Source organism: Suncus etruscus, chromosome 6, assembly GCF_024139225.1.
Source record: "Suncus etruscus isolate mSunEtr1 chromosome 6, mSunEtr1.pri.cur, whole genome shotgun sequence".
NCBI lineage: Eukaryota > Metazoa > Chordata > Mammalia > Eulipotyphla > Soricidae > Suncus > Suncus etruscus.
In genome coordinates, this window is record NC_064853.1 from 129,405,144 (window position 1) to 129,429,314 (window position 24,171).

At 36.3% G+C, this 24,171-nt stretch overlaps 1 protein-coding gene across 3 annotated transcripts in view; it reads right to left on the minus strand.

Moving 5' to 3' along the window:
• The window catches only part of GABRA1 (gamma-aminobutyric acid type A receptor subunit alpha1), a 1,147,113-nt gene that overhangs the window by 45,999 nt on the left and 1,076,943 nt on the right, over window positions 1–24,171 (minus strand). For 2 of the 3 annotated variants that reach the window (XM_049776065.1, XM_049776064.1), the window contains exon 2: window positions 2,301–2,319. The gene's annotated coding sequence lies outside the window, so the exon portion shown is untranslated. Of the gene's footprint in view, window positions 1–2,300; window positions 2,386–2,424; window positions 2,545–24,171 lie in introns of those variants that run through there. The other variant, XM_049776066.1, reaches the window with a different exon arrangement.

Here is a 24,171-nt window from a genome sequence, read left to right on the forward strand (position 1 = left end):
TGGAAGCAATGGAAACCTGGACCATCCATTCTCCACTTTCCCTTCCATTTCTCCATTCAGAAATATCTTAGTGCCTTAATTTCCCCTGTAAAAGAATACAGGTTAAAATACTTTTAGGTGACAATGTTGCTCAACAGGAAAACTGTGAATTATATTTTCTCTCTAGAGAAATGGCCAGTAGAGTTGGGTTACAGTCTTCTTTGTTTTATCACCTGAAAATTTGATCTGCAAATCACCTGAAAATTTGAATAACCACAACTACACTGGGCATTGCAATTTTATGCCACTGTCCTTTGACAAGGAGAACATGTTTGTGGTATGGGATGGGATAGATCAACATGCCTTAACGACTGAAATCATTTTTGAATTTTGGACGTGTCTTGGATTTAGCATCAACTATGTCTTTTAAAAATCCATAGGAACACACTGTTGAATGCTGAAGTCATGCTTATTTTCTCTGCCAGTGATTGCCTTGTTATATATGCTCACTAATGTTTCTGTGAGGCTAAAGGACACACTTTATAGTCTAACCATGTGCTGCTCTCTCTCTCTCTCTCTCTCTCTCTCTCTTTCACACACACACACACACACACACACACACACACACACACACCACTCATGAAATGCATACAAACCTGCCCACACATATCTTTTAAGCCCTCTCATATTCTGCCAGGATACAGCCAGAAAATGTTTCATCTCAAACATCTCAAACAGATGGGAGCTGGCGTGCTTTTCTTTGCATGCATAAGAGAACCTTTCCCACCACCTCTTAGGTAAAGTACAATCAATCACCATCTGATTGTGGAATTTAGCTTTGGTGGTGGGATGCTGGAGGAATGGAGAAGTACAGGAGGGTTAGATCATTTTTAAAACATTATTTGTGGAGTTAGTTTTAAAAATCAGGTGCATCACCTTGTTAAAGAGCAGCTATGGTAGCACTTTATTTTAATGTGCTCTGATTTATTCCAGGCATGACAGAAGAAATGTTGAAGGTGTTTGTTAGCACGTCCCTGAATCTATAACTCTGTAGTAGGGTCGGTGATGAATGGATTTCATGTCTGTTGAAAATTATTTTTCATCAAGTACTCTATAGTTTAATGTGTCATGCCTTTAAATACACAAATGCTTTCTACATTCTCAGGCATTATTTGTGTCAGTAAAAACCATTACAAACAGGCATAGGACCACTGAAACATAATTAATGTGTTTATAGTGAAATGATCTAGAGCTAGAGCTAAGAACCAAGGATCGTGCTGTAGTTTTTAGTGTCTGGTTTTGACAGACATGAGATGAATATGAGACTATTAGGTAAATGTTGTTAAAGCAGTGCAACTAAATTGCACAGTTATCTCACCTTCTGTTTAATCTTCAACATGGTGTGAAGGAAAAATGGTTTCTCTGATCCATCAATCTTTGTCTTTACAAAAGGGGTAAGTCCTGGAGGGGGGTAAATGAAATAGAGCCCAACCTTTAAGCTAGGCATCAGAGTTTGGTGTCTTCCTCTGGCATTTTTTAAAAAGGAGATAAACAAACCTATCATAGCACTTGAGTTGTTGAGTTAGAAAGTTTCTTGCAAATACAAACATAATAGTTGAAAAGAAACGCTCAGTGTCTCTTTGCCCCTTTTCTTTCTACCTTGTGCCGTCCCCGAAACACACACACACACACACTCCAAACATCCATGATCTATCCCATGCTACCCATAGCAAAAGGACAAGTTGAGAAATTCATATTCTTCATATTCATTGAGGAAAAGACCCCCTACACCATGTCAGCATGGTGCAACTGAAAGGGAAAAAAAAATCACCTTTTCCTTCAACATTCTTGCAGCCAGAAATGAAAGCATGCCTCTCCAGAATGGAAGGAACCCAGAGGCATATTTTGGGGGGGGGGGCTCCCAGTGTCTGAACTTTAGATGGTACCCCTTGTCGCGCCCCTCCCAACCTTACCTAGGTCTCCCGGACCAGGGGAGGGGGGGAGAAAGATGCCAAACAACATGTCACCACCCACCCGGGAACAAATTCCCTTCCAGCAGCACAGGAGGAGAGCGGAGAGAGAACCCGGGGTGGGGGGAAGGGGGTGCCACGGTCTGGCTCGCTGCGGCGCTCGCTGCCCGCCCTGGCAGGGAAGAAAAACAGCCTCGGCTGGCTCCCGCTCCTGCCCCGGGGTCGGCGGGGCTCCGATCGCCCGCCTGGGGTCCCCTGTGCCCGGCTCCCTCCGCACGCCCATCGCCCGCCCGGGCACACGCAGCCAGCCCGTCCCAGCCCGGGCGCTGCTGCGGGCGAAGCCGCTCTTACCTCGGGGCCCCTCCGGGCGAGGCTGGCTCCGGCGCCGGGCGGGCAGGGTGCGAGGCAGCGCGCAGAGCCCCGAGCCGAGCCGGCGGGAGTGTGCGGGCGCGGGCGGGCGGGCGGGCGGGCGGGCGGCGTGCAGCGGGCAGCGGGCGTGCGGCGGGCGGGCGGGCGGGCGGCGGGCGGGCGTCCTGGCGCTGCCTCCCTCGCGCTCAGCTCAGCTCCCTCGCGAGCTCTGAGCCATCCTGGGCCCTGCGTGCTGGCGGCCGAAGGCTTCACACCCGAGTCTCGCTGCCCGAGCAGCCAATCTGCGGCTCTACACCCCAAGGCAGAATTAATTCTCTTTACCCAGGACAGTAGTAATACGTCCCAGGGCAAACCGGATGTGAAATAGGCGGTGACTTCATGCCACAGAGATTTTATTTTAGAAAAGGAAGGTGGTACCAGCCTCTGGAGCTGGAGACCAATCCGCCCATTTCTTTCTTTCTTTCTTTCTTTGCGTTTTTTCTTTTTCTTTTTCTTTCTTTTTATATATGCAGCCCAATTTAACTTGCACCCCTCTGGCCCTAATCTCTCTCTCTCTCTCTCTCTCTCTCTCTCTCTCTGTCTCTCTCTCTCTGTCTCTGTCTCTGTCTCTCTGTCTCTCTGTCTCTCTCTCTCTCTGTCTCTGTCTCTGTCTCTCTGTCTCTCTGTCTCTCTCTCTCTCTGTCTCTCTCTCTGTCTCTCTCTCTGTCTCTCTGTCTCTCTCTCTCTCTCTCTCTCTCTCTCTCTCTCTCTCTCTCTCTCTCTCTCTCTCTCTCTCTCTCTCTCTCTCTCTCCCTGCAGACTCCAAATCCCTCGCCAGTCTGCTACAAGCTCCCCCTTTCCCCGCCCCTCCTTAGGTTGTGGGGTGGGGTGGGGTGGGGGGTGAGAGATGGAGGGAGAGTGGGTGTCGAAAGGGTTAATAAAGACATAGGGACGCACTCGGAACCTTCTCACGCTTTCCGTCTCGAAGCACTCACTCTCTGCCTTCCTGCCGGCCTGCCACCTCCGATGGGATCTGGAACCACTGCATGCATATGAATGAGTGAATGAATGAATGAATGAATGAATGCCAGGCTGGGCAGGGGGGAGATGCAGGGCTGCACGTGTGCAAGGCGCTCTCCCTTCTGCCCTCCCTCATATGCACCCCCCACATGCGTCTCAGACCCTCCCTGTCTTACAGAAACCAGTAGGGCTGCTAGGGGTGACTTGTGCCCTGGTAGGGACTTGGCCACCTTGTCTAGAGTTTCCCCACTTGGATAGGTTGTAAGCGCACCCACCCCACCTTAGTCAGTAGTTTAGAGGACAGCCAGAAGGCGTACCACAACAGGTCTTTGCTATTATTACTATTATTGTTATTGTTACTATTATTGTCAGCAGCAACAGCAGCAGCAGCAGCATCAAGTCTTTGGAGGCGATCTTGGCTAGGATGGATGCAACACAGCCTCCTTTCAATGCGAATTGTGCTGGCTTCCTAGGAAGAGTATTTAACTTGAAAGAAATCGCTCAGTTCACTTCTAGGTTGGAGAGTCACATCTCCATTTCCGGATGCATTCCCTCGCCAGCCTGCTTGTCTCCAACTCCAACCTCCACAGGATTAGGAAAATGGGGGTGGGGTGAAAAGGATCAAGGGACAAGAAAGTTTCGGGTCTTTGGAGTTCTTGCGATGGGCAGATCCCCACTTGGACTTGTTTGTCTCTGCCCTCTCCTCTTACCCTCCCTCTTGTGTCTCCACCCACGAATAATGAGACACTCAGGGAAGGAGGGGGGTGTGTTTGAACATCAGTGTAACTGAAATTCCAAGGCATCGGGAAGATTAGAATTGTCGGATTTTGTGAATGAACCTCTGTAGCAGAGAGCAGGTGGGTGCTAGCTTTCAGGGAAAGCTTCCGGGAATGACCCCCCCAAATCCTGGCAACTGAGGTGAGGTAGTACAGGGGCTGGAAAAGAAAGATGGGGTGTTTCCTATAGATGATGCCCTCGCCCAATACTGTCACCAATGCTGATGGTCCCTAGCTGATTAAGTTTCCCCGCAGCTGATGTCACTAAGGATGACCTTTCAGGTGGAATAGAGCTTATCTAAATAAAGAAACTCTCAGGGGCCAAGTCCCACCACTCAAAGGTTTTCTGTGCTCCTGGAGACCTGGTGCTGTAGTGGAATCAGCTTGCATGATTGAACCCTCAACATGATTGAGTGAAGTTGTAGAAATATAAACCAAAAAAATCACGTTCAGAATTTTCTTTGGTTGTCCTAGTTCTAAAAGAAAATAGTACTGGGAAATGATTTTAGAAAGAAATCTCTGAGATATAAAGATCATCCTATCCCTCTGAGCAGTAGTTGCATGGCAGATTCAGACACAAGATGATAAAGTATTTTGAAAGATACATGGTTGTTAGGAATATTGGCTTTATTCTGTGATATTATGCAATTATAATGTACTCATTGGATAATTTGTGAAACTGCTTACTTCTATCTAACCGTCTTGAGAACAAAACTGACTTAGTTTTTAGACAAGGTTTTGAAACCCTGGGTTAATAAAGAATAGCACTAGTTTCTTCTCAGACCAAATATAGTGCAGCTCCATAATTTTATTTAAACAAAATCTAAGAGCCCTAAAAATGTTAGCATTTCATCCTCTCCTTTCGATCCCCCATCATGGTAAAATTGTCCTGACTCTTTTACTCACCTCTACAAATGGAGAATGACTATATTATCTAGCTAATAACATACAATAAAATCATTATTCTCATGGCCTTTTCAAGTACTGTTCTTAAAAATTCATCATTTCAATGATAATGTCTAAGAATAATAAAAAAATGTCTTACTTCAGACTAAATGTGTTAATGTGACCAACCAATAGGATACAAAGGAGCACAAGAATATTTTATGAGTTATTAAAGAGCCTACCTTAAAACCATAATGTGTATGTGGGAATAGAATTGCTCATAATGTAGAATATGCTGTATTCTAATTACTAACAATATTCAAATGGTGACTTTTGCTAAATGATGCATATATATGTGCTTTTGCACATCTATATGTTTAATACATTCTATAAATTATTTGTGAGTTTGATAATAAATTATATTTGTGAATATTTAAAATATGATGTGACTTGCTTTAAAAGTAGTAATTATAATTTAAGTTATTGATGGATTTATTATTTTTAGCCTAAAGTATCATTAAAATATGTAGGTGACTTCAGGGAAGAAAATATAAGGAAGTGGTGACTTGGTTTGTTTTTTTTTTTTTTTTTTGGTTGTTGTTGTTGGTTGGTTTGTTTTGTGCCATATCTGTCAATGATACTCAAAGGTTACTCCTGGCTCTGTACTCGAGAGTTCTCTGGAGATTCTCAGGGGATCATATGAGATGCTGAGGTTGAACCTGGGCCAACCACATGCAAGGCAAGAATCCTTTACTATTGCTCTAGCCCTAAAAATAATTCACTTTACATTGCATTGTTATATTAAGATTTTTAGATAGATTTTTGACATTCTTGTTCATGGCTTCAATTATCAGAAGAGTAAATTTTGTATACATCTGACTGAAATAAATTTCTAGAACACTTACCATGATGTTTAATATTCTTAAAATGCTTACTTGGTGCCAAGTAATGTGCTATGTAATTTCCATAAATAATTTAATTATCAAAACTTGCTGTGACAACTAATTGTAATATCCATATTTTACAAACAATTTAAGAAATCATGGGTTAGAGAAGTCATGAGTCCCTAGTAAATTCATGGAATTTACATAATTTACACAGATTTTCTGACTTCAAAGTCTGTATGTTACTTTATTTTCCTATTACATAGATTTTACCTCATGTTGATATGCTTGATTTATCTTATATCCACATTTTGACCATATTTGGGTCAGTCACATGAAGCCTATGTTTGTGGATCTTGTAAAATATTTATTCAGTAATAATCTAGTATGCAGTGGCAGGCTTATTTTCATCTTTTAGAAGTTTCTGAGTTTTTTCTGTCAAAGAGGCTGGTCATAAAGGTCCTTCAAATCATCCTAACTCTAGACAGAAGGAATTTGAGGTCAACCCTAGGATCAGGGATCCTGGGGAGGCCTAATAGCTCTATTTCCAGGGTTGCAGCCTGGTACAGTTTGCTTTTTCTGTCAATTTTTAATGGCAGGAAGCCCTGACCTAATTGAAGAAGTGGTACTGATCCTTTTCAACAGAAATGCTTTTACAAACTCCAGCTAAATGTGAATCAAATGAGTAAAAAAACAAAAACGTAAGATTTTCATATTAGTTCAATGTGATTCTTTCATGTTGACAGAAAAATTGGAGTGAGGGACATTGAACAGATAAGCAAAATAGGATAAAATAGTAAATACACAAAATCTAGACTAAAGTGGTATTTTATTATGCAGTATATATTTATATACTGCAAGCAATTATAAATAATGTAAAGCATTGTGATACAAACTGTAAGAGTAAATATTATTTAGCCTGTATTTAGATATTTTACTTGGATATTTGAATAGAAAAACAGAAATATCTTTGTAGCACAGCCAGGTATGACCCAAAATGTAAATATATCAATAATAATAAAAATTAAATGAGCAGGAAGAGTGATTATTATATCTTTATCTAGATCACATTATTATCTGGGTTGCTCAGATGAATTTTTTTTTGTTTCATTTTGTTTTGTTTTATTTGGGGCCACACCCAGCTGTGATTAGAGCTTAGTTCTAGCTCTGTGTCTAGGAATCACTCCTGGCAGGCTCAGGATGTGTCAGGGATTGAACCCTGGTCTAATGCAGGCAAGGCAAGCACTTTACCTGCTGTATTATCAGATAATTTTTCCTAGAGTGGATGGTTGGCATGACATCTCAGTATAATCAGAGACACATTATCCAACCCTCAGAGCTATCACCTTCCCAGTGTTTGGTTCTCTAATGCAATGGATTTGTCCAACCACTTTGACAGATCACAAAAGCTACGTACTTGTACTTTCTCTTTTGATCTTTGCCTAAGTAAAGCCAGGCTAGCATGGTGCAGAAACTGCTCACATGTATGTGTGTGGGATTGACACCTAATGAACTGTAGTCTTCTCTGAATCTTATTTGCTCAAGGTTTAAAGTGAGATTATGTTACCTAATTCACTGACTATGGTATTATATGGGAAAACAAAAGTGAATCACATAGTTCTCTTATATCATATAGTTCAATATCTAATGGCCAGTAAAAACCAATGTTTTATTTCTCTCTTATAGTAACACACTCGTTATTTTTCTAGCTTTTTACTACCTTTTCTACAGTATGCATGTTTAATTTACAGTGCTAATGCTATTATTGATACTTTACAATAAGACAAATTTAAGATTCTTTTGTTATCAGGCAAGATCCTGCATCAAGGTAGCTTCCATGCCATCTTTCTCATAAGCTCTAAGAAGTCCCAACCAATACCAATCAGGAATAAAATATACGTGTAAAGCCAGATGGAATTGTCATGTAACTTGCACACTATCAAATTTTCTTCTATGCCAATTTTAATCTATTAGCTCTCTTATTCACTCAAATCCACCATTTGCTTTCAAAATTTTCACAGATGTCAAAGCCATCAACCTACGCAAGTCAAAGCTGAGTTTTTCAGAGGTAATAGACTTCATATTAGGCTGGTAGTTGAAAGATATCCATTTTCAAACAAAAAATATCAGAAAAAATTTAAAACTCTGAAGCATCTATTTGTGACTATGTAGATACCATTATTAGCGTGAAAGCTTAAGGGAAAATAAAATAAAAAACAATAGTCTATTTTAATAATAGACTATATAATACAATATAATATAATACTATTCTATCCCTACAATAGTTTTATATTATAGCGTGCTTTAGAACAATTTTTATTAATTAATAATTTTTATTTTGACCAAAGGGGATTACAAATTATTCACAGTAGTATTTTAGGCACATAGTGACATTGAATCAGGGGCATTCCCACCACCAATGTTGTTCTCCCTCCACCCCTGTTCCCAGCATGCATCCCATATCACCCCTCCTTAGCCTTCCAGGCTGCTAGTATAAGAGGTCCCTTCTGTGTCTAGCTTGTTGTAGATTGAGTATCAATTCTGTTGTAGTTGGCTTTGGATTTGGTGTTTAAGTCTGATCATTTTTCATTTCTACTCAATGTTTATACTACTGTTTGGTCTTGGTGTCCCCTCTATTTTCCCTATTTCCTCTATTTCCCCCTCTATTTGTGAGGCAGAACAAGATGGTTCAAGTTATGTGGTTCTGTTTGAAGGTAAGAAAACAAAAAAAAAGAAAAAGGGGGGCAAAAATTCAAACAAGCAAAAAACGGGAGGAGTCATTCTAGAGACTATAAAAATTAAGAAAAGAAAGGGGAAAGGGAAGGAAAACATAAAAATAATACAAAAAAATCAATCCCCCAGAAAACAAAACAAAAACAAACAAATAAACAAATTGAAAAGCACCACAGCAAACCAAACACTAACCAGGGTACTGAAATAAAGACGAATCAAAGCACAGGAAAACAAAAAGCTTTATAACAAATTGAATGAAATTCACAGTGGTTTCCTTCAGTAAACTTTGAGTTGTGACTTTTGAATAGTGTCATAACCTCTTCAAAGACACTTATTTACTTCTGCCAATTATTACTAAAGGTGAATAAAATCTAGATGTTCAATAAGGACCAATTATTTAAAGTATTTACCATGCAGAAAGAGGACAGATAATATTTGTGCTGGGAGGGATTCATTTAGGAAGATTACTTATCGGACATATGATAAAAAAAGAAGAGACATGCTAGTACCTAGAAACATTTAATTTGTGCAGCATCTTCTGACACGATTAGAAATGCCTTGTTTGGAATAATTGAGCATTTAACACAGTGTCATCATCCCTTTGGACAGCTGCACTTACATATTTGTTGAAGATTGTAAAAAACAACAAGTGACACAACCATCAAAGCAGCATATAAAAACCATTCATCATATCCTGAATGGTCCTAGGCTTTGTGAAGAGGATATGGAATGAAAATGGTTTACTAGAATAATGCATTAAGACATTAATGCCCCATCTGTTCAAAACCTTCCAAGTCTTGTTATTTACAATAATTGTGCTCTGAAGAATGAAGTAAAAATGGCTTTGTGGATATAGATCTGGTGAAATTTTGTTATGTTTATATCCAAATGTAGCCAATGTCCTTGAGTTAAATGTAAATAAAGAACAAATCATGTTATTTTAGATATTTTTCAATGCTTTCTACAAAGTAACCTCTTAATCTAATTATTCTTAATTTTACTTATAATAATATCACCAAATTTATTAGAGAAAATTTTACAACACATGTATTTTTTAGACATAGTAGGAAGAAATTATGTTTTTTTAAAGACGGATGATGATAATATTTGAGAAATGTGAAATAAGATTATGAAAATTTAAGAAATGTAGTTTCTCCCTCCCATAAGAACTTAATATTTGACTCAGAAAGTGTTGCTCTGTGTGAGTAAAAATGATGGAGCATAAGAACTGGGAACATACTTCAAACAGTAGAGAACATGCCTCTCATGTGTAAGACCCTGAGCTTAATCCCCAGGGCTGTATGCTGCCAATCCCAGCACCACCTGACCTTGCCCCATATCACTTCTTGCTAGAAATTCACCTTACCTCGAATTGCTGGATGTGACATTTATTAAAGGAAAAAGAGAGGACAGACACAAGAAACTACATAGTGCAATGCCAAATTAAAGAGTCAAGATGACAAAGAAAATATATTTACTTGTCCTACACTTTAACAGTTTATAAAATTGACAGCACATAATTGCCTTTGAAAGATGTAAAATGTGATATTGAAAGCAATTGAGTGTGCCTACTGTCACTACTCACAGTCACTGTTAGAGTCTCAACACAAAATAGATCATCCTAAATTTCATTTCAGGAGCTCAGAGAGTAATTCCAAAACACCACTTCCCACCCCACCCCTCTAAGACATTGTGTCCTGTTCAATAGCTATCAGATGCTAAACACTATAATATTGAAGTGTTTTATTTTTTTTAATTTTCAACATAATATTTGCACTTGTCTGTTTCTAGATAGAGAACTTAATTTCAAGTAGAAGACTTTCTCAGAGAAGCAAAGCAAATAAACTAGGTCTATCCTTGAACCCAGGATTTATTATGGCTTCTCTATATTTATGATTATAAGAAAGTTTATGTTCACATTATTTGGGAGTACAAGTACCATGAACAATTAATAAAAATTATTTTGATCACAAACACTTTAAAAAATGAGAAACTGGAGCAGAGGAAGAGTGGGCAGATAACTTGCCTTTTCTGGGTTTAATAATGAGAACTCAGATAGTCCTCCACCTGTAAGGAATCATCCCTGAGCACAGAGTCAGTAGTAAATCATGAATACCATTAAGTATGACCCCCAACTCCCTTCCCAAAACACCCCAAAACCAAAAACTTTAAAAATAAAATTATTTTTTATTAAATGCTTAAAATATCTAGTATAAGGGCCAGAAAGATAGTAAGTGGTAGGACACTTGCCTTGTAGACATATGTCTGGGATCTAATTCCTAGCATCCCATGTGTTCTCCTGAGCACCTCCAGAAGTAATTTCTGAGTGCATATCCAGAGTAATAACTACACTAACAACTATCACAGCAATCTTAATGAGTAAGAGAAGTAGAATGCCTATCTGGAATACAGGCAGGTGGTAGAAAGGAGGGAGAGGGAGCATTGGTGGTGGGAATGTTGCACTGGTGAAGGGAGGGTGTTCTGTTTATGACTGAAACCCAACTAAATCATGCTTGTAATCATGGTGCTTAAGTAAAGATTTTATTGAAAAAAAAAAAACCCTGAGGGTCTTCCTTCCTTCCTTCCTTCCTTCCTTCCTTCCTTCCTTCCTTCCTTCCTTCCTTCCTTCCTTCCTTCCTTCCATCCTTCATTCCATCCTTACTTCCTGGCAGTTCTTTCATCAGTTCCTTTTTCTTTCTTCTTTTTCCTTTCTCTTTCTTTCTTTCTTTCTTTCTTTCTTTCTTTCTTTCTTTCTTTCTTTCTTTCTTTCTTTCTTTCTTTCTTTCTTTCTTTCTTTCTTTCTTTCTTTCTTTCTTTCTTTCTTTCTTTCTTTCTTTCTTTCTTCCTTCCTTCCTTTCTTTCTTTTTCTTTCTTTCTTCCTTTCTTCCTTCCTTTCTTTCTTTCTTTCTTTCTTTCTTTCTTTCTTTCTTTCTTTCTTTCTTTCTTTCTTTCTCTTTCTCTCTTTTCTCTTTTTCTTTTTTCTTTTTCTTTCTTTTTCTTTTTTCTTTCTTTCTACTTACTTTTTCTTTATTTATTTATTTTTCTCTTTTTCTTCTCTCCATCCCTTCCTCCATCTTTCTTCCTTTTCCCCATTTTATTCTTTATTCTCTCCTTCTTTCTTCTCTTCCTTCTTCCCTTCCTTTCTTCTGTCTTTCCTTCTTCCTTTCTTCCCTTTTCTCCCCTTTCTTCCTATCTTCTTTCTTTTCTTCCCTCTTTTCTTCCTTTTGTCTTTCTTTATTTTTCTTCCTTTATTCCTTACTTCTTTTCTTCCATTATCCCTTCCAAGAACATTCTCAATCCCAAATAAAAATGTTCAGTGTATGGAAGCAGAGTCATATGTTTAATTAAGTTAAATTTGAAGTCATATTTTTCTTTTTTTTAAGATGTTCAGGTAGAATTTATTTGGAAAATATTTATTAAACATCTGCCAATCTGAGTTTCCAAGTTAACCACAGTATAATAAAAACATTTATTCTATTTTGTTTTTTTTCTCTATTAGTTTTGTCTATGTCCCTTATTTGAATAAAAAATAATTCACTCTTTATATTTCAGAATGTTTATTCTTAACACCAATCTTACAATTGAACATGTTTCTGATGACATATAATGTTTATAAAAATGCCATTACTTTTCAAATATTAAAACCTGCTTTTTTATGTGGCAGCCATTAAGTTGCAATTGAGCCATCTCAGCCACAATTTATCAGATATCACATTGACCATTTTCAGTTTTTCATCATATAGTTATAGCCTAAAGCAAGAAAGTTATGCATTTTAAAGAAAAATGAATTTATTATCCAAAAGAAATTGATTTATCAGGTAGTAGGATATAAGACATAAGATGCATCTACAATACTTAACCATAACTATAATTCACCTAAAATAGGTGAAAAAATTTTTTCAGATATATCTAACTTTTTAAAACCATTTTGACAAAAGGGGAACAATACACTGAGAGAATACTCTGGGTATCTTAATATTGGCTTACAAAATGTAATTAATGAATAAATAAGGTTAAAGTAAACCTTTTTATCTTTTTATTTGTTCTGACAATTTGCTGAAGGAAGAAGTTTATGTAGTATTAATGGGAAATTCAATTATAAACAATTTGTTATAGCCTTAAAAATTCTAAGATTGATTTTTTTTTTTATTTTGGGGGCCAGACCCAGCAATACCCAGGTAAGCTATGTATAAGGCAAGTGCCCTACCTGCCACACTATTGCTCTGGCCCACATTTTATTGTTCAAAGACTATTTTTTTGTTTTTGTTTTTTTGGGGGTCACACCTGGCAGCACTCAGGGGTTACTCCTGGCTCTATGCTCAGAAATCGCTCCTGGCAGGTTCGGGGAACCATATGAATTCGAACCACCACCCTTCTGCATGCAAGGCAAATGACCTACCTCCATGCTGTCTCTCTGGCCCCTCAAAAACTATTTTTACATTATAAGACTTTTATGTGTATAGGAGTAATTTTTTAGTCAACTTTATTTAGTGCTGATCCATGTAAATCATAACAGCCTTCTATGTAATTAAACTCAAATATCTATTATCAATTAAAAACATTGCACATTTTTATAATCATCAATATAGATTAGTTTTAGTTAAAAATTAAATCTGGGGGGCCAGCGAGGTGGCGCTAGAGGTAAGATGTCTGCCTTGCAAGCGCTAGCATAGGACGGACCGCGGTTCGATCTATCCCCCAGCATCCCATATGGTCCCCCCAAGCCAGGGGCAATTTAATTTCTGAGCGCTTAGCCAGGAGTAACCCCTGAGCATCAAACAGGTGTGGCCCGGAAAACCAAAAAAAAAAAAAAATCTGAGGTCCAAACTATCAAAGTGGAATTTAGCTAGATCTTAGAAATAATACATGAGCAGAATCTTATCTAGCCTGATGATTTTCTGTTTTGTTTCTTCATCTTTGTTTTGTGAACCAAATTAAAATAGTATAGTTACTCTTTGGGTGACCTTGAGAAATTCGGTACCTCTAGGAAAGTTAGCTATTTCAAGACTCGAACTATTCTAAGTTAGTCTGACAGCCATCTGTTTAAATCATGATTTCAGTGCCCAGAGAAATTTTTGTCAAGCTACCAAGCAAGTCAACAAATATAGGAGAATTGCCCTCTGGCTCTGAAAGCAAACATGATGCAGAAGGTCAGTCAAGATTCAGAAAATTATTGTCAGAAGCTTGAAGAAGGTGCAAGTACAAGTCCAGTTCTTAGAACATCATGTTTCCCCAATATATGGGCTCAAGAAATTTCCAGTAAATTAAAACAAAAAATTAAAAATTCATTACTAAATGTGGTTTCTCCTTACAGTTACTAAAATCAAATGTCAGTTTAACTCTGGGCTATATAGAAAAAAACATGTAAATTTGAAAAATAAAAACAAAAGATGGGCAAATGCCTCCCTTGAAAAGATAGTGTTGAGATACCAGATCATTGCAAAAAAAAAAAAAAAAAAGGAAACATAAGACTAACTTGATTTAGATCATACAGTAACTCTTTTACTATAAAGCATGGGATAAAGAAAGTTTTGTTGATCAGACTTTAAATTATACTTTTCCTTTGAAATTTCACTGTGTGTGTGTTTATCTGGGACCATCCCCAAAGGTGCAGAGTAGTACCAGGGTCACTTGAGACATATTGCTTAAGACCAGGAGATGTCTAAATTTCTGAGCAAATGTATCAAAAATTATGGAGAGATATTGTTTAATGAATTAAAAAAAAACTTTGACTCCTGAGCAGTACTGGTTACTGTTTATGCTGTTTCCATTTGAGGAGAGGTCAGTAACAGTTTTAAAGAGATTATTTTAAATTCTTTTAAAGAGATTCTTTTAAAGAGAGATTATTATTTCTCTTAAGCTTCCAAATCAAAGTCCCTTAACTAAAGTCCCTGAATTAAAGGACACGTTCCAGCACATTACTTTCCTTTCCGTGCTCATTTGCATAATTCATGTACATAGGTATATATACATGCATACATATGCATATATGTATATGTGCATATTTATATATAATCATTGCTGCCTTAGAGTTTCAGGACTCACTTTTAAAAATCCTTACTGAACAATAAGCATAACAATAAGTTTGTTCTTAGAACTGGGTAAGTCAGTTCAGAAGTTTTGCTTGAATGAGTGACTGTAAACAAAATCAGGCGTAAATGTTTTGGGAGGTGGGGAATCTAAGCACTGAGATCATTCTATCACAGATAAAAATATCCTTGGAGAAACTACAACAAATAAACTCAATATTTCCTTGCAAGAAAGATATTTTTCAGCTATAAAAAACAACAAAAAAATCTAGATATAAAATGCATCAGTGAAATATTTTATATGAAAAGGCATATTAATCCAATTCTCTGTCATTTTTATTTAGTACTTGATAGTTTATTTATTTAACAAAGAGCTTTAAATTAAACACACACTAAAAATCAAGATTAAGTTTTCACTTTTAACAGTAAATAAAAATTCCTGCTAAAGTAGAAAGCCCACAAAGTTCTTAGAGATCAATCAAATCTATGAATAAATACAAATAACACACTCACACATACACACACACACACACACACACACACACACACACACACACACACACAAAATAAAATTAGGACAGATTGAAATGGTGTATCCCACAGAAGACTGCCAGTAGAGGAGGAGACCAGATATTCTACAGCAGAGTGATAGGGAAAACATAAATTTATACATGTAATAGCATAGTTAAAATAGTTTTATATTATAATAATTGTTATTTTGACCAAAGTGGTTTACATATCTTTCACAGTAATAGTTTAGGTACATATTAACAATGTATCAGAGGAATTCCCATCACCAAAGTTGTCCTCCCTCTACCCCCATTCCTAGCTTGCATCCCATATCCCTCATCCTTATCCCCCAGGCTGCTAGTATAAGCGGCCCCCTCTGTGTCTAGCTTACTACTTAGGGAACATACAGCTATTTTGTCTTGGTATCCTTCATTATTTCTCCCTCAATTTAAGAGGCAGAACTAGGTGGTCCAAGTTATGTGGTTCTGTTTGAAGAAAAGCAATAAAATGAGGTAAAAATCAAATAAGCCAAAAATGGGCAGAGTGCTTCTAGAGGCTCTCAACATCAATTTGAGAGAAGAAAAGAAAAAAGAAAGAGAAACACCACAACAATACAAAAAGAAATATCAAACAAAAAATCGAATGAGCACTACAGCAATAAAGACAAGCACCACATAATAACCAAGGTCCTGAAATAAAAACTAAACAGAGTGTAAAAAAAATTGAAACAACAATATCAAAACCAAAAAATAAAATAAAATAAAAAATAAATAGATAAATAAATAAAAATATTATTTTATGCTGTTTTTTTTTCTCTGCATAGGCACAGTAAATATGGAGACATGAGAAAGGGAATTCCTTGGCCTAAGAGATACAGGGTTTCTCCACCCTTGAAGTATACTATCATGAGAATAACTACACACTCCTTGCATGTTCATTTACTCTCCCCTAGGTGCTTTTGTGGTGTGTGGAAGACTTCTGCTCTGTCATGGGTGGTAAAATCAGACCTCTGTATCTAGAGGCATAGATAAAATATTTTTTTAAACTTAAAAATATCCACAGTATTTTTTCTACATCTACGTTGTTTATGCTAAAATTGGCAGCACTTTGCTAGTATACAGTGCATATTTATATAGTATCTGGTTAGTATACAGCATATAAATTTAAAATGGGTAATCTCATTCCTATGTGTTCAATATTTAAATATTTTAGTCCAGGCATGGAATTGTTTAAGTAGTTAGAAGTTTAATGTAGAACCATCTGTAACTACTTCTAAAATTAGAGGCAATTGAATGTTTCACAAAAAGGGTATGATTGAATAAATTTTGGTTTATTCATATCACACATTTTTATGCAGTGCTTTTAAAATGAAGGATGTGTTTACTGATCAATGCAATATGCATTGAACATGTATTATGGTATCAAAAATCTAGCTGTATGATTGATTCATGATTTGCCTTATAAGCAATAGTATCAAATATTGTTATGAATGGAAGGTATTTATTTCAAATGTGTAAATCTATCAATATAGCTCACTCTCTAAATATAACTTGTTTTTGTTTTAGATTTGGGGCCACACCTGGTGGTGTTCAGAGATTATTTCTGGTGGCAGTCATGTGCTCAGGTCCTGCTTTTGATGTGATACAGAGGATCTAGCTAGTATCATCAGCATACAAGGTAAGTACTTTCACTCTGTACTATCTCTCTTGACTTATATAATGTTTTTAGTATGTTTTTAGTTGAATATATATGGAGGAATAGAAATGGAGGAGAAAAAGAAATGTGACTTACATTATTGAATACAAAATAAAAACTTGGTAAGACTGGAGTGCTTTTAAAATCCCAGTAGTTCTGACTCCAGGTTTACAGAGAAAAGTTTGTTATAATTATCACCAAGAAAAAGTTGGTTTCTCAAAATTGCTAAGATTTTATTCACTTCTCTTAGAAGTTGAGGAGGAAGTGGCAGCATAGTGTTAGAAGTTCATACTCACTTTCTCCCTCTTCCTAATTATATAGTCATCAAGGAGTAACACTTCCCTTCAGGAAGAAGATACTTCATTTAGAATCTAAGACGTTGTCCAGAGAATATGCTTACTGTAACATCCACAACAAACAATTGAAAAGTAGAAGCTTTCTATCTACTGAATAATCATTTTGAGTATGAAAGATTATTACATGTTATAAATATCAGATTATTTTTACAGAATTCATTTAATTGGTTCTGAATATCCTAAGTATGTTACTATCACAACACACATTTTGAATGGAGGGTACCAAGACCAAACAGTTGTATGATCACTAGGTAGTAATAGAAATGGTCGGACTTAAACACAAAATTCAAAGCCAATGACAAAACAATCGCTACCCAATCTACAACAAGCTAGACACAGAGGAGACCACTTATACTAGCAGCCCGGGGGGTGAGAGTGGGTGATATGGGATGCAAGCTTGGAATGGGAGTAGAGGGAGGACAACTTTGGTGATGGGAATCCCCTGATTAAATGTTAATATGTACCTAAAATATTACTGTGAAAGATATGTAATCCACTTTGGTCAAAATAAAAATTATTAATAAAAAACGTTTTGAACTCTTTACTGATCATATAATTCTGTAGTCCATAATTCAAATTATTTTTTTCTTCTACCTTGAGTTGAAGAATATATTTGTTCAGCTTGGTGGTTTTGTAGAAGAGTTTTGAGAATAATTGACTCGAAATTCTTGTTTATATGCCTTTCTCTCATGTGAAAGCATTTTTTCTCATATAGCCCCAGCAGGAAGATTAACTTTCAAAATAGTGAATAAGTTTAAATATCTAGAGTTTTCTCACTATCTTTTAAAAAGGTTAGCCAGGTTACCTGTTCATTCTTTAGGTATAAAATGGTGCCTTTAACCCAGAAAAATTTGGGAGATATATCCATACAGGGAAGAATTATTTTATTTTCTTTGTACAAAGATTCATGGAGATTGGAGTGAAAGGCTAAATGTCAAAATGCTTTGGTAGAGAATTTTGTTGAAAACAAACTGGATAAAATAAATGTCTCAGTGCATGAGTTTCAGAATACAGGAGCCATGCTGATTAGGGTTGTTCTGGCTATTTTGAATACCCTTAATAGTGGCTCAAATGAGAGGGCTTCTTAATTCTCTCAGTGCAGTCAAGCTTTAACTTTTACTGAGTCTAATATGTTTAAACGCTTCAGAGACTGTTTTACCTTCCATATTTGTTGAAAACCTTTGTTTCACAAGCTCTGGCCTGGTTACTTTTGTGTAGAGGTCACAAGAAACACTAGACTAATGTGTAGATAGTAGCCACTTCCACTATTTTGGAGGCTGTGCTCATGGTAGTAGGGTAGTAAATACTGGCCTAGAAGCTAAAATAAATTTGAGCTTCCCTATTCATTAATATTGGGAGCTTCAATGAGCATTCAGTGTAAACAGATGGACTAAAACAGCATATTTAAATTAAAACTTGGAATCACCAAAGAGATATTGGGGTAAAATGTAAAAGTTAGATTTACTGTGAGACAACTCTATTATTTTCTAGCATTTCTGCACATGTAAAAAGCATACACAATAAATGCTATATTTCAGCTTAATTTTTCAAGGCTAGCTCTGTAGTAAACAGGAAGTGTCTTCCTTTAGAGTAAAACCAAATTTTTCTTATAATATTGAAAGATGCTAACTTCTCTAAAAAAGAATTGTGGGCTGCCCAAGGTGAGTTCTTATGTAATGCTCTCCACTCCATGCAAGTGTTTTCTGAACCTCTCATGTTGCCCTGTGGGGTAGGGGGCAGAATGCAGATGCCAATGTAAAGTGCATGCTTCTGTATTTTGTCATTGTCTCAGGTGTGGCATGTTTTCTGCCAGTACCCATGAAACTGTAGCAAAAGGAACTATTACTCTGCAAAGAATGTAAAGTGTTAGGAAGTATCATATTACTTTAGAGAGGTTTGAGAAAATAGATCCAGAATAAACAGGCTTAAGAGTAAATTCTGGCCAAATCTGGGCTTCCTATGTATTCATGGCATATTTAAGAAATTATTCGGTATTAATTCACTTACTGAGTACTTCTCTATGGTGTAAGTATCAGAGATGTATAACAGCTAGTGATTGACGGTCTTTATCTTTTATTTGTGTATGGCTACTAATGAGAAGAGACATAGGCCAACAAAAAAATAAATTCATATTAAATTTCAGGTGATTGAAACAGTATACACTGAGTGGGAGAGAATGAATGAGGAGAAAAATTGGAGGGGTGGCAAGATAGGTAGAGAAAGAAACAAGAGTAGAACATTGAGGTTTGAACAGGAGAAATAAATCGACATGTGGATGGAACATAATGGTTGAGAAATGATACTGAATGAATTTAGCAATTGTTTCTGGAGTCCAGTATCTTGGTACATTGCAGAGTACAGTAGGTAGTCAGATTTGGTAGGGTTGTCTCTCTGTTTTCTTTTGAATCTAAATGAAATCAGTTTCTTCTTTTAGAAACACAGGTTTATTGATGCTGCAAGTGTATTGAAAGTAACGAATGTCTTTTTACTTTGGAATGCAGGTGTAGGACTGTCGAACAAAAATGAAAAATAAATGTCTTTACTTAAACACTTTTGAAGAACAGAACTATGCAACTAACTACGCTATTATGTTTGCTATGAAAACACTAACAATTCTACTGCTAAAATTAACAGTAAAAAGATGAGAAGGGAAAAAAAGATGAGAAGGATGTGAAAGGGTGAGGGAAGAGGAATAAGGACAAAAACAAGTTTGAAAAGGATTCAGATACTGAGTTTCACTCAGTGCTTTACACACTTCTTATGTCAGATTTATTCTGCACATTGTTCCAATGTTCCTTCTGAGATGAAAACTCAGGCTCAATGAAATAAAATTCTTTAAGATTTTCCAGATATATCTGATATATATCAGATGTATTAATACATATATTTCCTATATCTGAGATAAGCTTTGAACTTTGGAACTAGCTTGGTATATGATATTTATTTACAAAATAATGCTATACAATTTGAAATTCAGCATCTTTACTCTGCAGATGTTTCATCACCAGTTGACACAGAATTGTAATATTCCAGAGATTATTAGGTTCAGTCATGAGACAAAATGATTGGTGGTTTTATCCATATTGTTTGCAAAGCCTAGCTCTATACAGCAGCTGAAATTCAGAATCTGACATTTTTACCCAAGTAGAAGTCATAACAGACAACAGATGCACGATGTCTACACAATAAGATGGGCAAACATGCCTAATTCGGTTATCTAGTATAAAAAGGTAGCTGATATAACTTTATTCCAGGTGCTTCTAGGTTTTAATACTTTGAAGAAAAATAGTTTCTGAAAAATATAACTAAGAGAAAATATTATCAGAAAATTTATCACAATTGCTCATAGTTAAAAGGAAAGGCTCATAACATTATCTGAACTACAAATACAAATTTTGACCCAAAAGAAAAATGGAACATCAAATCTAAGAGGATATAATTATTCCTTGGTTAATTTGAAATTAACAGCACATCATTGCTTTGGAAATAAGTTAGAGATCATATAAATCATTTTACAGGATATATTGCAAAGGATTATATTGAAAATAAAAAAAGAAAAAATGCAAATGCTTTGTAAAATTAAAGTTTATGGCTTAAGAGTTGCCATCTTCATTCTCTATGTCTGGCACTGGCCCGCATTGTTTCCCCATTGTCAAACTTGTATTGCGGGTTCACCACAAAGAGTGATGAGTTTAGTTAGAGAAATAACTACATTTTGAACTGTCCTAATAATGAGAGTGTATGAGGGAAATTGAGAGCCTGTTTAGAGTACAGGTGGGGGTCGGGTGGGGAGGAGGGAGACGTGGGACATTGGTGATGGGAATGTTGCACTGGTGATGGGTGGTGTTCTTTACATGACTGAAACCCAAACACAATCATGTATGTAATCCAGGTGCTTAAATAAAAAAAAAAGAAAGAGAATATCAGAATAAACCAATTTCTTGAGAGAGAGGAAGATTTCTTTATACCTTTCAAAATAATTTAAACCACATATATGCATTATTTATTAAAAAAAGTTTATGGCTTAATAAGTTTTAGATTAATTTATCAATTCACGTATATATCTTGGTTATATGTAAAAATAAAAGAAAGCAATGAAATATAAATCTAATTTTAGATTGTGTAATTTAGATAATGAAGTTTTGAAGAAAGATTTAAGAAATCTTAGAGAAAAAAACATTTGCCACTTTCCTGTTTTATATTTCTGTTTGACAGTTTTGTGTGATAACTAGAGTTTCAGTAGTTTAGTATCTTGTGACATTGGATCACATAAAGGATAAAATCTATAAAAAAAACTATAGCTGGATATTTACTATAAAATATTTCATCTGACATATAGAATGTTTTATTTTAACCATTTAAAATGACTATAAATATTTCTTAATGACTCAAGAGGAATCAAAATTTAACCAAGACCTTCTTCAGGAAAATTGTCTTTTACAACTGGTAAATTTTTTTTAATCAAGAAATAGAATCTAGTGTCTTTTATTATTTTAGGATAGGTGAATCTGTAGGGAACAGGGTCTGATTGATGGAATTGAAAGAAGAAAGAAGACCTGGGTTTGCTCCTGACATTGTAAACACAGGCAGGAGCAATCCTTGAGCACTGAGCCAGTGCATATGGCCCCCAAATAAAGAATAAAAGAACGATGTATGGTCTTAAATATATATCTGTGTAAAATATATATAATACTTTATTTTATTTTTTAATAATATTTTATTTAAACACCTTGGTTACACACATGATTGTAGTTGGGTTTCAGTCATATAAGAGAACACCCCACATCACCAGTGCAACATTCCCACCACCAATGTCCCAAATATCCCTCCTCCCACCCCTGCCCCTGCCTGTACTCTAGACAGGCTTTCTACTTCCCACGTACATTCTGATTGTTAGGATAGTTCGCAATGTAGTTATTTCTCTAATTAAACTCATCACTCTTTTGCATTGAGCTTCATGAAATGGATTGGAAGTTTCAGCCCTCCTCTCTTTGTCTCTGAGGATTGTTGCAAAAATGTCTTTTATTTTTTTTAAAACCCATAGATGAGTGAGACCATTCTGCATTTTCTCTCTCTTTCTGACTTATTTCACTCAGTGTAATAGATTCCATGTACATCCATGTATAGGAAAATTTCATGACTTCATCTCTCCTGATGGCTGCATAATACTCCATTATGTGTATGTACCACAGTTTTTTAACCATTCATCTGTTGAAGGGCATCTTGGTTGTTTCCAGTCTTGCTAGGGTAAATAGTGCTGCAATGAATATAGGTGTAAGGAAGGGATTTTTGTATTGTATTTTTGTGTTTCTAGGGTATATTCCTAGGAGTGGTATAGCTGGATTGTAATGGAGCTCAATTTCCAGTTTTTGGAGGAATCTCCATATAGCTTTCTATAAAGGTTGAACTAGACGGCATTCCCACCAGCAGTGGATACAACTGGTAATTTTTGATTTTTGCTTTTATTGTATCTTCATACTTGTCATCATATCCACCCTGAAAATTTAATTTCTAAAAGAAATTAGCCATTTTGAAGACTAGGTATTTATTTATACTGCTTTCACCACCATTTGTATTTTTTCACCAAGAACCTTTTTTTGACTTTAGTCCTTTTAGGGTTTTATTTCCTTTCAAAGCCATCACATGTATCACCTTATAGAGAATGTACCCAGGAGTCAATACTTGGAAGGCTTTATGGCAGAAAATGTTACCACTTTCATTTTTGCAAAGACTGAGTAAAATGATTGAATGAACAATTATGTGATGGTATGTAGTACCTTGTGGGCTTTCCATTTTGTTAGAAAATACTGGATTAGGTGACTTATAAATGACTATATTACATGACTATAGTCTACTTTTGCTATTGTTTTGGGGATACACCTGAGGGTGGTCAGGACTTACTTTTTGTACTGTACTCAAGGATCAAACCTGGAAGATTTCAGGGATAAATATGTGGTACTGGGATCAAACCTGAGTTGACCCAGCTTGACAAGGCAAGCACCCCACCCATTGTACTATCTCTCTGGCTCATGTAGTCTACTCATTTTAAGAAATTATTTTTCTCTTTCTGTTCTAGAGATTGAAACCAGAATTTCAAACAACTATCTCCCCACTTGACCACAAAATTTTGGATTCTATATATTTCTCAAAAAGAGAGGCCAGGGTGGTAGGTAGCACAGTGGGTAAGGTGTTTGCTATACATATGACTGACCAGTGTTTGATCCCTAGCAGCCATATAGTCTTACCTAGTCTGTCAGTAGTAATTTCTGAGCACAGAGCCAGGAGAAGCCCCTGAGCACCATAGGGTATGGCCTCAAAACAAAAACAATAAACAAAAAGTTTTATTATTGTCTTAGAGAACAAATTAGAAAGAAAACAGCTTCATTACACATGATGTAAATTTGTCTTTTATTAAGGCATAACTCGACTTTGTATTTCAGTAAGGGCAGTAAATATATTTGGTGAGTAAATCGACAGTAGCAAAGGCTCAGTCTTTGAGTTGTGCTTTTCTTGAATATTTATCTCACTTGATTATCTGTGTGTCTTGCTGCTTTTTTCACTCTGGAGAACCCAATATTCTTTTGAACTTGTCCTTCCTTTCTTTCTCTCCCCACATATCTATTTTTCCAATAGTTTTCAAACTATCTTGCTTCACTCAAACACAAACACACACACACACCACCACCACCACCACTACACACCATACCAACACCACATAAAGACAGTAATGATTTTGTATTTATAAAGTCAAGTAAACACGAAGCTCAATCTTTGTTATTCACAAATAGAAAAAAATATCAGGGAAAAATTAAAAAAACTGAACTTTGTTAATTAAAAATATCTCAAGAATTATATGCATTTTCTCTTTCTGGAAAGTACCCCTACAATTACCTGTAAAATTAAGAATAATGAAATCTCACAGGCCCTGAGATGAGTGTTTTTGGAATGATTCTTAGAGATCATCTCATCCAATACATGAACATTGC